This window comes from Pristiophorus japonicus, chromosome 1, assembly GCF_044704955.1.
Source record: "Pristiophorus japonicus isolate sPriJap1 chromosome 1, sPriJap1.hap1, whole genome shotgun sequence".
NCBI classification, from domain to species: Eukaryota; Metazoa; Chordata; class Chondrichthyes; family Pristiophoridae; genus Pristiophorus; species Pristiophorus japonicus.
Window position 1 is genome coordinate 374,594,490 of NC_091977.1, and position 12,608 is coordinate 374,607,097.

General features: G+C 47.2%; 1 protein-coding gene across 3 annotated transcripts in view; it reads left to right on the forward strand.

The window, feature by feature from the left end:
* The window catches only part of pag1 (phosphoprotein membrane anchor with glycosphingolipid microdomains 1), a 341,614-nt gene that overhangs the window by 316,121 nt on the left and 12,885 nt on the right, over positions 1-12,608 (forward strand). The gene's annotated exons all lie outside the window — the stretch shown is intronic.

The following is a 12,608-nucleotide window of genomic DNA, read 5'->3' on the forward strand; positions in this document are numbered from 1 at the left end:
AATCTTAAATATCAAAATATATTTTTTAAATTCCCTTCTGGTCTATTTTCTATGTATTATGTCATTACTTTAATTTTTTTTTTAAAGATCATTTTTTTATTAGCATATGCAATTAAATGCTAGTTTTTCCAGTAGCTACTATTTAGAGCTCACTCTGTCCACTAGGCTGTTGTGATTACTTTAGCACATTCCCTGGTGGTGGGTAAAAGAGCTTTGAATTACTCCTTTGAACTGTGGGCCTGTAGTCCTTTGCTTTCGGACCCCCGCTAGAATGGCACACATCGGAGAGGTCCGCCTAATTTTTGGAACTGAAAAAGTGCCAAATACTTACCTCTCGATTCTCCGATATCTGTAGGGCCATTTCCAGCTCGGCGCGGCGCAGCAGGAGCTGCTGGGGGCGGAGCAAAAGCATTGTGAGCAAGCACTGCCGGCGGGGGGGGCGGGGCTAGGGCCCAGCGTCATTTTGAGTGCCGGCAGCGTTGCGCATGCGCGTTGGAGCGTGCGCGCATGCGCAATGGCAATCGACCATCTTTAAAGGTACATGTAGAAGAGTGATTTTTGGTTTTGTGGAGCTGTGCAAAGCTTTCTGACTGATTTTTGTACCTGAAGGAGTGCTTTTAGCAGTATTGTGGAAGAAAGCAGCTGCTGGAATCAGTGAGCGCTGTTTGTTGCTGCTAAACTTCCAGAACAAGTGCTGCATAGGTGCATGCAAAATAAGGACTGTGTGTTTTGAAAAATCACCTGAGTGTCAATTCAATGGAGCTATGGAACAACTTCCACCAAGAATAAAGAATTTCTTGTATGAGGAAGTGGGGATATTAGTGAATGTCATTGAGCAGAGATGGCAGGAGCTGGATACCAGCAACAGAGGTCGCACAAAAGTGCCACCCAAAGAAATGAAGAAACGCTAGAACCAAGTTACAGAAGATTACTGCGCAATGGTGAAATACCAGGAGACCTGGAAGCCAGTGTAAAAAGAAATGGCACGACCTTGGTCAAGTAGTTAGTGTAAGTAATATTTTCATTTTTCAATGGAATCTAAATTGTAAATTTGACCATCTGTATATGTCCCACCCTGCAGAAAGACTCACGCTGTAAAAAGTTATATTTTAATCTTTGCAGAAGAAATTGGCCCACAACAAAAGAGAAAGAACTCGAACAGGAGGAGGCACGCCGAATCTGCATCCCCTGACACCCTTGGAACAGAGGGTCGCTGCTTTGATGAGTCGTATATGGAGAAAAGCAATCAGTATAGCACAAGCTGGGCCCACACACAAGGGAGAGGGTAAGTCCTAAAAATGCATCGTGGCCCTTCAAATCAACCTGCTGCCTGGCCTGCTATGTGTGAGACTTCTCATGCCACCCATCCTGCCCCCTCCTCTGCTGCTAAACATTTGACTGTTCTGTTATATTTTGCAGATGATGATGCCAATCCTGAAGATCCTGAACCAGATGCGGACGATCCAGACCAAGGGTGGCTGAAGGGTTGACTGAAATGTCTTCAGGGGGAGACTTTAGAACTTAATATCTATGAGCCCACATCAACGGACATCAGTGATTCAAACACTTGCAATAGATTCTGGTCCGACCAGCTATGCTTTCACAGATTCCGAGGTTGCGGGTCCTGGTGGTGGTGGTGTAATGCAACATTTTACACCGTCCCAGCTTGCGCCTCCCACTTCCATAGGTTCTGGTCCAACATTCTATCATTTCACTGATTCCAATGTTGTGGGTCCCAGTGGTGCTGGTGGTGTAATGCAGCAGTTTACACCCAGTGCCCTACCGTCCCAGCCTGCGTCTCCCACTGGAGTGGTGCCGCCTGCAACACCCAGTGTCCCACCGTCCCAGAGTGTACCCCCCACTGGAGTGGTGCCACGAGGCAGATCCAGGCCGAGCAGAAGGAGAATCGGAACACGCTCTCCTGAGATGCAGCGTGCAACAGATGCAGCTCAGGTTGTGGCATTGGGTGTGGAGACCAATGACCTTACCCGATCACTCCTGGGCAGCGTCAGTGTGGTGGGTGAGGAGGTAATGGTACTGACGGGAGAAATAGCAGTAATGACATGGAAAATGAGGGAGGGAATGTCCGAGGGAGTGCAAGTGACAGCACAGGCCTTCAGGGAGGGCATGGATGAGGTAGCTGCTGCAATAAGGGCACACAGCCCGGCCAATCAAATGACACCCCCATGAAGAAGTGAACATTCACTGAGATGTGGATGGGAGATGGTTGCAGCCTTTCTTTGCTGCTTTTGTTCTTGTTATTGTTGTAACTGTAGTAACTTTTTTCACATTCAAATTGTTTTGTAACTTTTGTAACTTTACAAGTTTATAAGTGATCTTAAAATTTTTAAGTGATCTTCGCGCCATATTAAAGTAAAGTTTGATACAACAAATATTTTATTACACTAACGTGCAGTACATTGTGAACTTTTCAATAAAATATTTTTACATTAAAGCTGAATCATGTTCGATTAACACAACACAACATAGGAACAACTCCAAAAGATAAACATGTCCATGCAGAACAGTAGTCGCTGAGCCCTCAGGCATCAGTAATTGAAGCGTTCACGAATGAGCTGCTGGCGCAGGGCTCGAGCAATTGTTAAAGGAGCACGATGGACCGCCCTCCTCCGACCTCGTGCTCCGGCATCAGGCACTTGCATGCTTTCCTGATCGTCGTCATCATCCTCATCCTGCTCTTCCAAATTACTATCCTCATGTGGGTCTTCTGGTTCCATTACCAGCTCCTGCTACCTCATTATGCACCGCATGCAGCACACAACAGTGAAGTGACTGACAATCTCAGGGGAGTATTGCAAGTGGCCTCCGGAATGGTCCAGGCATCGGAAACGCTGTTTCAAGATGCCAATGGTCCTCTATGATGCTGTGCGTTGCAATGTGCGACATGGTGTATTGATGGTCAGCTTCCGTCCGTGTTACGCGTAGGGGCGTCATGAGCCAGGTGGCGAGGCCGTACCCTTTGTCTCCCAGTAGCTAGCTCTGTCCTTCTGGCTGCTGCTCAAACATGGCAGATATAACTCTGTCACGTAGGATGAACGCATCGTGGGTGCTGCCAGGGTATCTCGCATCGACTGACAAGATGCGCTGCTTGTCGTCACACACGAGATGCACATTAATGGAGTGGAAACCTTTTCTATTCCTGTACTGCTCGGCATCCTCCACAGGTGCTCGCAAGGTGATATGGGTACAATCAATGCAGCCCTGTACCTTTGGGAAGCCAGCAATCTTGGAGAAGCCCACAGCCCTGTCATGCATTGCTTGGCCGGTCATTGGGAACTTGATGAAGTCATTCCTCTGCGCACACAGTGCAGCTGTGACCTGGTAAACGCAGGCATGTATTGTACGTTGAGAGATGGCGCATACATCTTCAGTTGTAGCTTGAAACGATCCCGAGGCATAGAAGTAAAGTGCAGCTGTAACCTTCACTTCAACAGACAAGGCTGTCGGCGTTCTGCTTCTCGGCTATAAATCTTCTCTCAGCATATTACAGATCTCAACGACAACTTCTCTGTGGAAACGCAGCCTTTTGACACAATCGGCCTCGCTCATGTCCAGATATGAACGCCTGACTCGATATTGCCGACGTGGGTAAGGCCTCCTGCCCATCGGCCTACGGGCTATGATGTTCCTGGTGCGATTAGCTCTAATCAATTCTCTCCTATGCAGCGAATTGATGGAGAACCATTGCATAATATGTGGTGTTGATAATGCAACACCCATACTTGAAGTAAAAATTAAACTTTCAAAGGTGCGTGCTGGCTGGCTGCCACTCCCTCCCGGTTCTTTTCACGCCACCCTTATCCCCTGGCCGAACGGCTGAAAGATCGCAGCTCGGTGCCTGCTGCCGCTGCTTCGATGGAGAGGTAGGAAAATTTTTTTTTTTATTCATTAATTTATCATTTATTATTGATGATGGCTCTTTATTGGTAAAGTTGAAGTGTTTAATGCTTGTAAAATCCCCTAACTTCCCTTCCCCGCGCCCCCACCCCGTCCCCCCACCCCCCCCATCTCTCGCTCCCTGCGCCTAATTCCTAAAATGTCGGCAAGGTTTTTCTGAGCGTACAAAAATCTACACTTATTCCATTCTAAGTTAGTTTGGAGTACTTTTCGCTGCCTAAACTTGCAAAACAGGCGTAAGTGGCTGGTAATGCCCCCTTTTGGGGAAAAAAAAACTGTTCTAAAACGAAATTATTCTAACTAACTAGAAACTAGAATTGGAGCAAACTAAATGCCGAGAATTACAATTTCTATGATACTCCATTCCAAACTAGTTGCTCCGTATAAAATAGGAGCAACTCGAGCCGAAACTTGAGCGAATAGAAACAAAGAAAATAGGTGCAGGAAACATAAAAATTTACAGCGCAGAAGGAGGCCATTTTGGTCCATTGTGTCTGCGGCGGCCGACAAAGAGCTGCACGGCCTTTCGTCAGCAGCCCTAAAGGTTACGTACAAATCCACGAACAATAACGGAAAGGCAAAGAGCACCCAGCCCAACCAGTCCGCCCCACACCACTGCAACACCCCTTATACTAAAAACATCTACACTCCACCCCAACTGGAGCCATAGAAACATAGAAAATAGGTGCAGGAGTAGGCCATTCGGCCCTTCGAGCCAGCACCACCATTCAATAAGATCATGGCTGATCATTCCCTCAGTACCCCTTTCCTGCTTTCTCTCCATACCCCTTGATCCCCTTCGCCGTAAGGGCCATATATAACTCCCTCTTGAATATATCCAATGAACTGGCATCAACTGGCAGGGAATTCCACAGGTTAACAACTCTCTGAGTGAAGAAGTTTCTCCTCATCTCAGTCCAAAATGGGCTGCCCCTTATCCTAAGATTGTGTTCCCTGGTTCTGGACTTCCCCAACATCGGGAACATTCTTCCCGCATCTAACCAGTCCAGTCCCGTCAGAATCTTATACATTTCTATGAGATCCCCTCTCATCCTTCTAAGCTCCAGTGAATAAAGGCCCAGTTGATCCAGTCTCTCCTCATATGACAGTCCAGCCATCCCTGGAATCAGTCTGGTGAACCTTCGCTGCACTCCCTCAATAGCAAGAACGTCCTTCCTCAGATTAGGAGACCAAAACTGAACACAATATTCCAGGTGAGGCCTCACGAAGGCCCTGTACAACTGCAGTAAGACCTCCCTGCTCCTGCATTCAAATCCCCAAGCGATGAAGGCCAACATACCATTTGCCTTCTTCACCGCCTGCTGTACCTGCATGCCCACTTTCAGTGACTGATGAACCATGACACCCAGGTCTTGTCGCACCTCCCCTTTTCCTAATCTGCCGCCATTCTGATAATATACTGCCTTTGTATTTTTGCCCCCAAAATGGATATCCTCACATTTATCCACATTATACTGCATCTGCCATGTATTTGCCCACTCGCCTAACCTGTCCTAGTCACCCTTCAGCCTCTTAGCATCCTCCTCACAGCTCACACCGCCACCCAGTTTAGTGTCATCTGCAAACTTGGAGATATTACACTCAATTCCATCATCTAAATCATTAATGTATATTGTAAAGAACTGGGGTCCCAGCACTGAGCCCTGGGGCACTCCACTAACCACTGCCTGCCATTCTGAAAAAGACCCGTTTATCCCGACTCTCTGCTTCCTATCTGCCAACCAGTTCTCTATCCACGTCAGTACATTACCCCCAATACCATGTGCTTTGATTTTGCACACCAATCTCTTGTGTGGGACCTTGTCAAAAGCCTTTTGAAAGTCCAAATACACCACATCCACTGGTTCTCCCTTGTCCACTCTACTAGTTACATCCTCAAAAAATTCCAGAAGATTTGTCAAGCATGATTTCCCTTTCATAAATCCATGCTGACTTGGAACAATCCTATCACTGCTTTCCAAATGCGCTGCTATTTCATCCTTAATGATTGATTCCAACATTTTCCCCACGACTGATGTCAGGCTAACCGGTCTATAATTACCCGTTTTCTCTCCCTCCTTTTTTAAAAAGACTAGCAACCCTCCAGTCCATGGGAACTGATCCAAAGTTGATAGACTGCTGGAAAATGATCACTATTTCTAGGGCCACTTCCTTAAGTACTCTGGGATGTAGACTATCGGGCCCTGGGGATTTATCGGCCTTCAATCCCGTCAATTTCCCTAACACAATTTCCCGCCTAATAAGGATATCCTTCAGTTCCTCCTTCTCACTAGACCCTCGGTCCCCGAGTACATCCGAAGGTTATTTGTGTCTTCCTTTGTGAAGACAGAACCGAAGTACAATTGGTCTGCCATTTCTTTGTTCCCCATTATAAATTCTCCCGAATCCGACTGCAAGGGACCTACATTTGTCTTCACTAATCTTTTTCTCTTCACATATCTATTGAAGCTTTTGCAGTCAGTTTTTGCATTTCTGGCAAGCTTCCTCTCGTACGCTATTTTCCCCCTCTTAATTAAACCCTTTGTCCTCCTCTGCTGAATTCTAAATTTCTCCCAGTCCTCTGGTTTGCTGCTTTTTCTGACTAATTTGTATGCCTCTTCCTTGGATCTAACACTATCCTTAATTTCCCTTGTTAGCCACGGTTGAGCCACCTTCCCCATTTTATTTTTACTCCAGACAGGGATGTACACTTGTTGAAGTTCATCCATGTGATCTTTAAATATTTGCCATTGCCTATCCACCGTCAACCCTTTAAGTATCATTTGTCAGTGTACTCTAGCCAATTCGCACCTCATACCATCAAAGTTACCTTTCCTTAAGTTCAGGACCCTAGTTTCTGAATTAACTTTGTCACTCTCCATCTTAATAAAGAATTCTACCATATTATGGTCACTCTTCCCCAAAGGGCCTCGCACAACAAGATTGCTAAATAGTTCCTTCTCATTACACATCACCCAGTCTAGGATGGCCAGCTCTCTGGTTGGTTCCTCGACATATTGGTCTAGAAAACCATCCCTAATATGCTCCAGAAAATCCTCCTCCACCGCATTGCTACCAGTTAGGTTAGCCCAATCAATATGTAGATTAAAGTCACCCATGATTATTGCTGTACCTTTATTGCACACATCCCTTATTTCTTGTTTAATGCTGTCCCCAACCTCACTACTACTATTTGGTGGCCTGTACACAACTCCCACTAGCGCTTTCTACCCTTTGGTATTCCGTAGCTCCACCCATACTGATTCCACATCATCCAAGTTAATGTCCCTCCTTACAATTGCATTAATTTCCTCTCTAACCAGCAACGTCACCCTGCCTCCTTTTCCTTTCTGTCTATCCTTCCTAAATGCTGAATACCCTCGGATGTTGAGTTCCCAGCCTTGGTCACCCTGGAGCCATGTTTCCGTGATGCCAATCACATCGTATCCGTTAACTGCTATCTGCGCAGTTAATTCGTCCACCTTATTCCGAATACTCCTCACATTGAGGCACAGAGCCTTTAGGCTTGTCTTTTCAACACACTTTGACCCTTTAGAATTTTGCTGTAAAGTGATCCTTTTTGTTTTTTGCCTTGGGTTTCTCTGCCCTCCACTTTTACTATTCTCCTTTCTATCTTTTGCTTCTGTCTCCATTTTATTTCCCTCTGTCTCCCTGCATAGGTTCCCATCCCCCTGCCATATTAGTTTAACTCCTCACTAACAGACACTCCCCCCTAGGACATTGGTTCCGGTCCTGCCGAGGTTCAGACCGTCCGGTTTGTACTGGTTCCACCTCCGCCAGAACCGGTTCCAATGCCCCAGGAATTTAAATCCCTCCCTGCTGCACCACTGCTCAAGCTGAGCTATCCTGCGATTCCTACTCTGACTAGCATGTGGCACTGGTAGCAATCCCGAGATTACTACTTTTGAGGTCCTACTTTTTAATTTAACTCCTAGCTCCCTAAATTCATCCCGTAGGACCTCATCCCGTTTTTTACCTATATCGTTGGTACCTATATGTACCACGACAACTGAATGTCCTGCACCTGCTCAGAGACATCCTTGACCCTTGCTCCAGGGAGGCAACATACCATCCTGGAGTCTCGGTTGCGGTCGCAGAAACGTCTATCTATTCCCCTTACAATTGAATCCCCTATCACTATCGCTCTCCCACTCTTTTTCCTGCCCTCCTGTGCAGCAGAGCCACCCACGGTGCCATGGACTTGCCTGCTGCTGCTCTCCCCTGATGAGTCATCCCCCTCAACGGTACCCAAAGCGGTGTATCTGTTTTGCAGGGGGATGACCGCAAGGGACCTCTGCACTACCTTCCTTGTACTGCTCTTCCTGTTAGTCTTCCATTCCCTATCTGGCTGTGCACCCTTTTCCTGTGGTAAGACCAACTCGCTAAACATGCTATTCACGTCATTCTGAGCATCGTCAATGCTCCTGAGTGAATCCACCTGCAGCCCCAGTGCCACAATGCGGTCCGTCAGGAGCTGGAGGCGGATACACTTCCCGCACACCGGAAGCGTCCCTGACTTCCCACATAGTACAGGAGAAGCATAACATGTGTCCGAGCTCTCCTGCCATGACTTAACCCTTAGATTAACTTAATTTGGCAACAACAATGCTAAAGGTTACTTACTGATAAAGACAGAAAAAGAAAAAGAAAAACTACTTTTCAATCACTTACCCCCTTGGCTATGACGTCACCTTTCGATTTCTTTCTACTTTTTTGCCTTCTCTCCCTGCTGCAGCTGCACCGTCTGGGCCTTTTGTCGGCTGCTGCCACTCCGATCCCAGAACTCCCGCCTCTCCTCGACTCCTGCCTCTCCTCGACTCCAGCCATGTGATCTCCTGGGAGAGACAAAAACCAGATAAAAACCCAGGCCAATTTAGGGAGAAAAAATCTGGGAAAACTTCTCTCCGACCCATCAAGGCGATTGAAACTAGTCCAGGAGATTACCCTGGCTGTATTCTATTCCCTGCAGTACTTACCATTATATCTGCGCCGGCCAATGAAAGGTCATCTAGTCTAATCCCAATTACCAGCTCTAGCTCCATAACCCTGCAGGTTACGGCACTTTAAGTGCCCATCCAACCATCTCTTAAAAGTGGTGAGGGTTTCAGCATCCACCACTCTTCCAGGCAGCAAGTTCCAAATTCCCACAACCCTCTGCGTAAATAAGCCCGCCCTCTAAACCTTCCACCAACCACCTTAAAACTATGCCCCCTCGTAATAGCTCCCCCCCCCCCACCTCACTAATGGAAATAGACCCTTTACTATCCACTATGTCCAGGCCCCTCAATATTTTATACACCTCGATGAGGTCTCCTCTCAACCTCCTCTGTTCCAATGAGAACAAACCCAGCCTATCCAATCTGTCATCATAACTAAGATTCTCCATTCCAGGCAGCATCCTAGTAAATCTCCTCTGCACCCTCTCAAGTGCAATCACGTCCTTCCTATAATACGGCAACCAGAACTGCACGCAGTACTCCAGCTGTGGCCTAACCAAAGTATTAAACAATTTAAGCATAACCTCCCTGCCTCTTATATTCTATGCCTTAGCCAATAAAGGCAAGCATTCCGTATGTCTTCTTAACTATCTTATCCACCTGGCCTGCTACTTTCAGGGATCTGTGGACAAGCACTTCAAGGTCCCTTTGTTCATCTACACTCTTAAGTGGCCTACCGCTTAATGTGTATACCCTTTCCTTATTAGCCCTCACAAATTGCATCACCTCACACTTCTCTGAATTAAATTCCATTTGCCACTGCTCTGCCCACCTGACCAGTAGATTGATATCCTCCTACAGCCCATGACTTTCCTCTTTATCAACCACACAGCCAATTTTAGTGTCGTCTGCAAACTTCTTAATCATACTTCCTAGATTCAAATCTAAATCATTGATATATACCACAAAAAGGAAGGGACCTAGTACTGAGCCCTGCGGAACCCCACTGGAAACATCCTTCCAGTCACAAAAACATCCATCAATCATTACCCTTTGCTTCCTACCTCCAAGCCAATTTTGGATCCAACTTGCCACTTTGCCCTGGATCCCATGGGCTTTAACCTTCATGATCAGTCTACCATGCGGGACCTTATCAGAAGCCTTGCTAAAGTCCATATATACTACATCGTACGTATTACCCTCATCAAGCCTCTTGGTTACCTCCTCAAAAAATTCAATCAGGTTAGTCAAATACGATCTTCCCTTAACAAATCCATGCTGACTGTCCCTAATTAATCCTTGCCTGTCCAAATGTAGATTTATCCTGTCTTTCAGGACTTTTTCCAATAGTTTTCCCACCACTGAGATTCGGCTGATAAACCTGTAATTACTCGGCCTGTCCCTTTTTCCCTTCTTAAACAAGGGTACTGCATTAGCAGTCCTCCAATCTTCCAACACCATGCCCATATCCAAAAAGGACTGGAAAATTATGGTCAAGGCCTCTGCTATTTCCTCTTTTACTTCGCTGAACAACCTGGGATGCATTTCATCTGGGCCTGGGGACTTATTTACTTTCAAAGCTGCTAAACCTCTTAATACTTCCTCTCTCACTTTATTTATTTCATCCAGAATATCACACTCCTCCTCGATAGCAGTATCTGCTTTACCTCATTCCTTTGTGAAAACAGATGCAAAGTATTTGTTAAGAACCCTCCTCACAAAGATTAGCCTCATGGTCTCTAATAGGCCCTACCCTTTCTTTAGTTTACCCTCTTACTCTTAATATATTTATAGAACATCTTAGGGTTTTCCTTAATTTTACTGGCCAAGAGTTTCTCATGCTCTCTCTCAGCATTCCTAATATCCTTTTTAATTTTAGCTCTTCTCTTTCTATATTCCTCTAAAGATTCTAAAGTATTTAGCCGTTGATATGTGACATAAGCGTACCTTTTTTTCTTAATCTTCCCCTGTAAGTCCCTAGACATCCAGGGGGCTCTAGAATTACTTTTCCCAGCTTTTTTCTTTAAGGGCACATGTTTGGCCTGAACCTTTCGGATCTCCTCCTTGAATGCCTCCCACTGTTCCGACACCGATTTACCCACAAGTAACCCTTCGAGCCTGCACCACCATTCAATATGATCATGACTGATCATGCAACTTCAGTACCCCATTCCTGCTTTCTCTCCATACCCCTTGATCCCTTTAGCTGTAAGGGCCACATCTAACTCCTTTTGAATATATCTAACGAACTGGCCTCAACAACTTTCTGTGGTAGAGAATTCCACAAGTTCACAATTCTCTGAGTGAAGAAGTTTCTCCTCATCTCGGTCCTAAATGGCTTACCCCTTATCCTTAGACCGTGACCCCTGGTTCTGGACTTCCCCAACATCGGGAACATTCTTCTTGCAACTAACCTGTCCAATCCCATCAGAATTTTATATGTTTCTATGTGATCCCCTCTCATTCTTTGAATCCCCATATTATTTGAATGGGGAGAAATTACAACATGCTGAGGTGCAGAGGGACCTGGGGGTCCTTGTGCATGAAACTCTTTTAGAGTCTACCTGCAAAACATAAACATTAAACTGTGCCACCCAACCTGGGTGACACACCAGACATTTACAAGGCCCTTTTTTTCCTTTTTTTGGTTTTTTTTTGTGGTGTTCTTCTTTTTTTTTGGGCACTAAAATCACAATTTCTCCGGTGCCCCCTATAAAAGGGAAGGGGACACTAAAAACACCGGCAATTAAAACAAATTAAACTTTAAAACGTAAAATCAAATTAAAATTTGGTTGCCGGGCGTGATGATGCACTCCAGTCCCTCCGGTGCCCACCTCTCGCGGAAGGCCGCGAGCGTACCGGTGGACACCGCGTGCTCCATCTCCAAGGACACTCTGGACCGGATGTAAGAGCGGAAGAGAGGCAGGCAGTCAGGTTGAACGACCCCCTCGACCGCCCGCTGCCTGGACCGGCTGATGGCACCCTTGGCCGTGCCCAGGAGCAGTCCTACGAGGAGGCCTTCGGACCTACCCGCTCCCCTCCGCACAGGGTGCCCAAAGATCAGGAGAGTGGGACTGAAGTGCAGCCAGAATTTCAGGAGCAGCCCCTTCAAATAATGGAACAGGGGCTGCAACCTCGTGCACTCGATAAAAACATGGAACACGGACTCCTCCAGACCGCAGAAATTGCAGGCGGCCTGGGAGTCCGTGAACCGGCTTAAAAATATATTGCACGGCACTGCTCCGTGCACCACCCTCCAGGCCAAGTCCCCGATGAATAGTGGGAGGACCCCTGCGTAGAGTGCCCTCCATCGGGGACCCCCGCCTCCTCCGGACGGCAAGATGGTACGCCATGGCGTGTCCGGACGGCCGGCGAGGATGGCAAAGTTGAGAGTGTGCAGGAGCAGCCCGTACAGGAAACCCCTCCGCGCGGAACTGAAAGGCCCGGAGGGGATTTCCCCGAGGCGGCTCAAGTTGTGAGGCGCCAGCCCCCGAGGGAGGTTCCGGGGTTTGGCGCCGATGAGGAATTCCGTCCGGACGGGGGTCAGTTCGGATGGGATCTCCCCACGTGCTTGAGCCTCCTCGATGCACCTAACGGAGTCAGGGCCCAGAGCTGTTTTTAGCGACTCGATGGCATCGGCCGCGTGGCGGACGTTGGCAGAATTTAGGCGCCGCGCCAGCGTGTCTGGCGCCATCCAGCCCGCTCCTCCGCCATCGAGCAGGTCCCTGACCC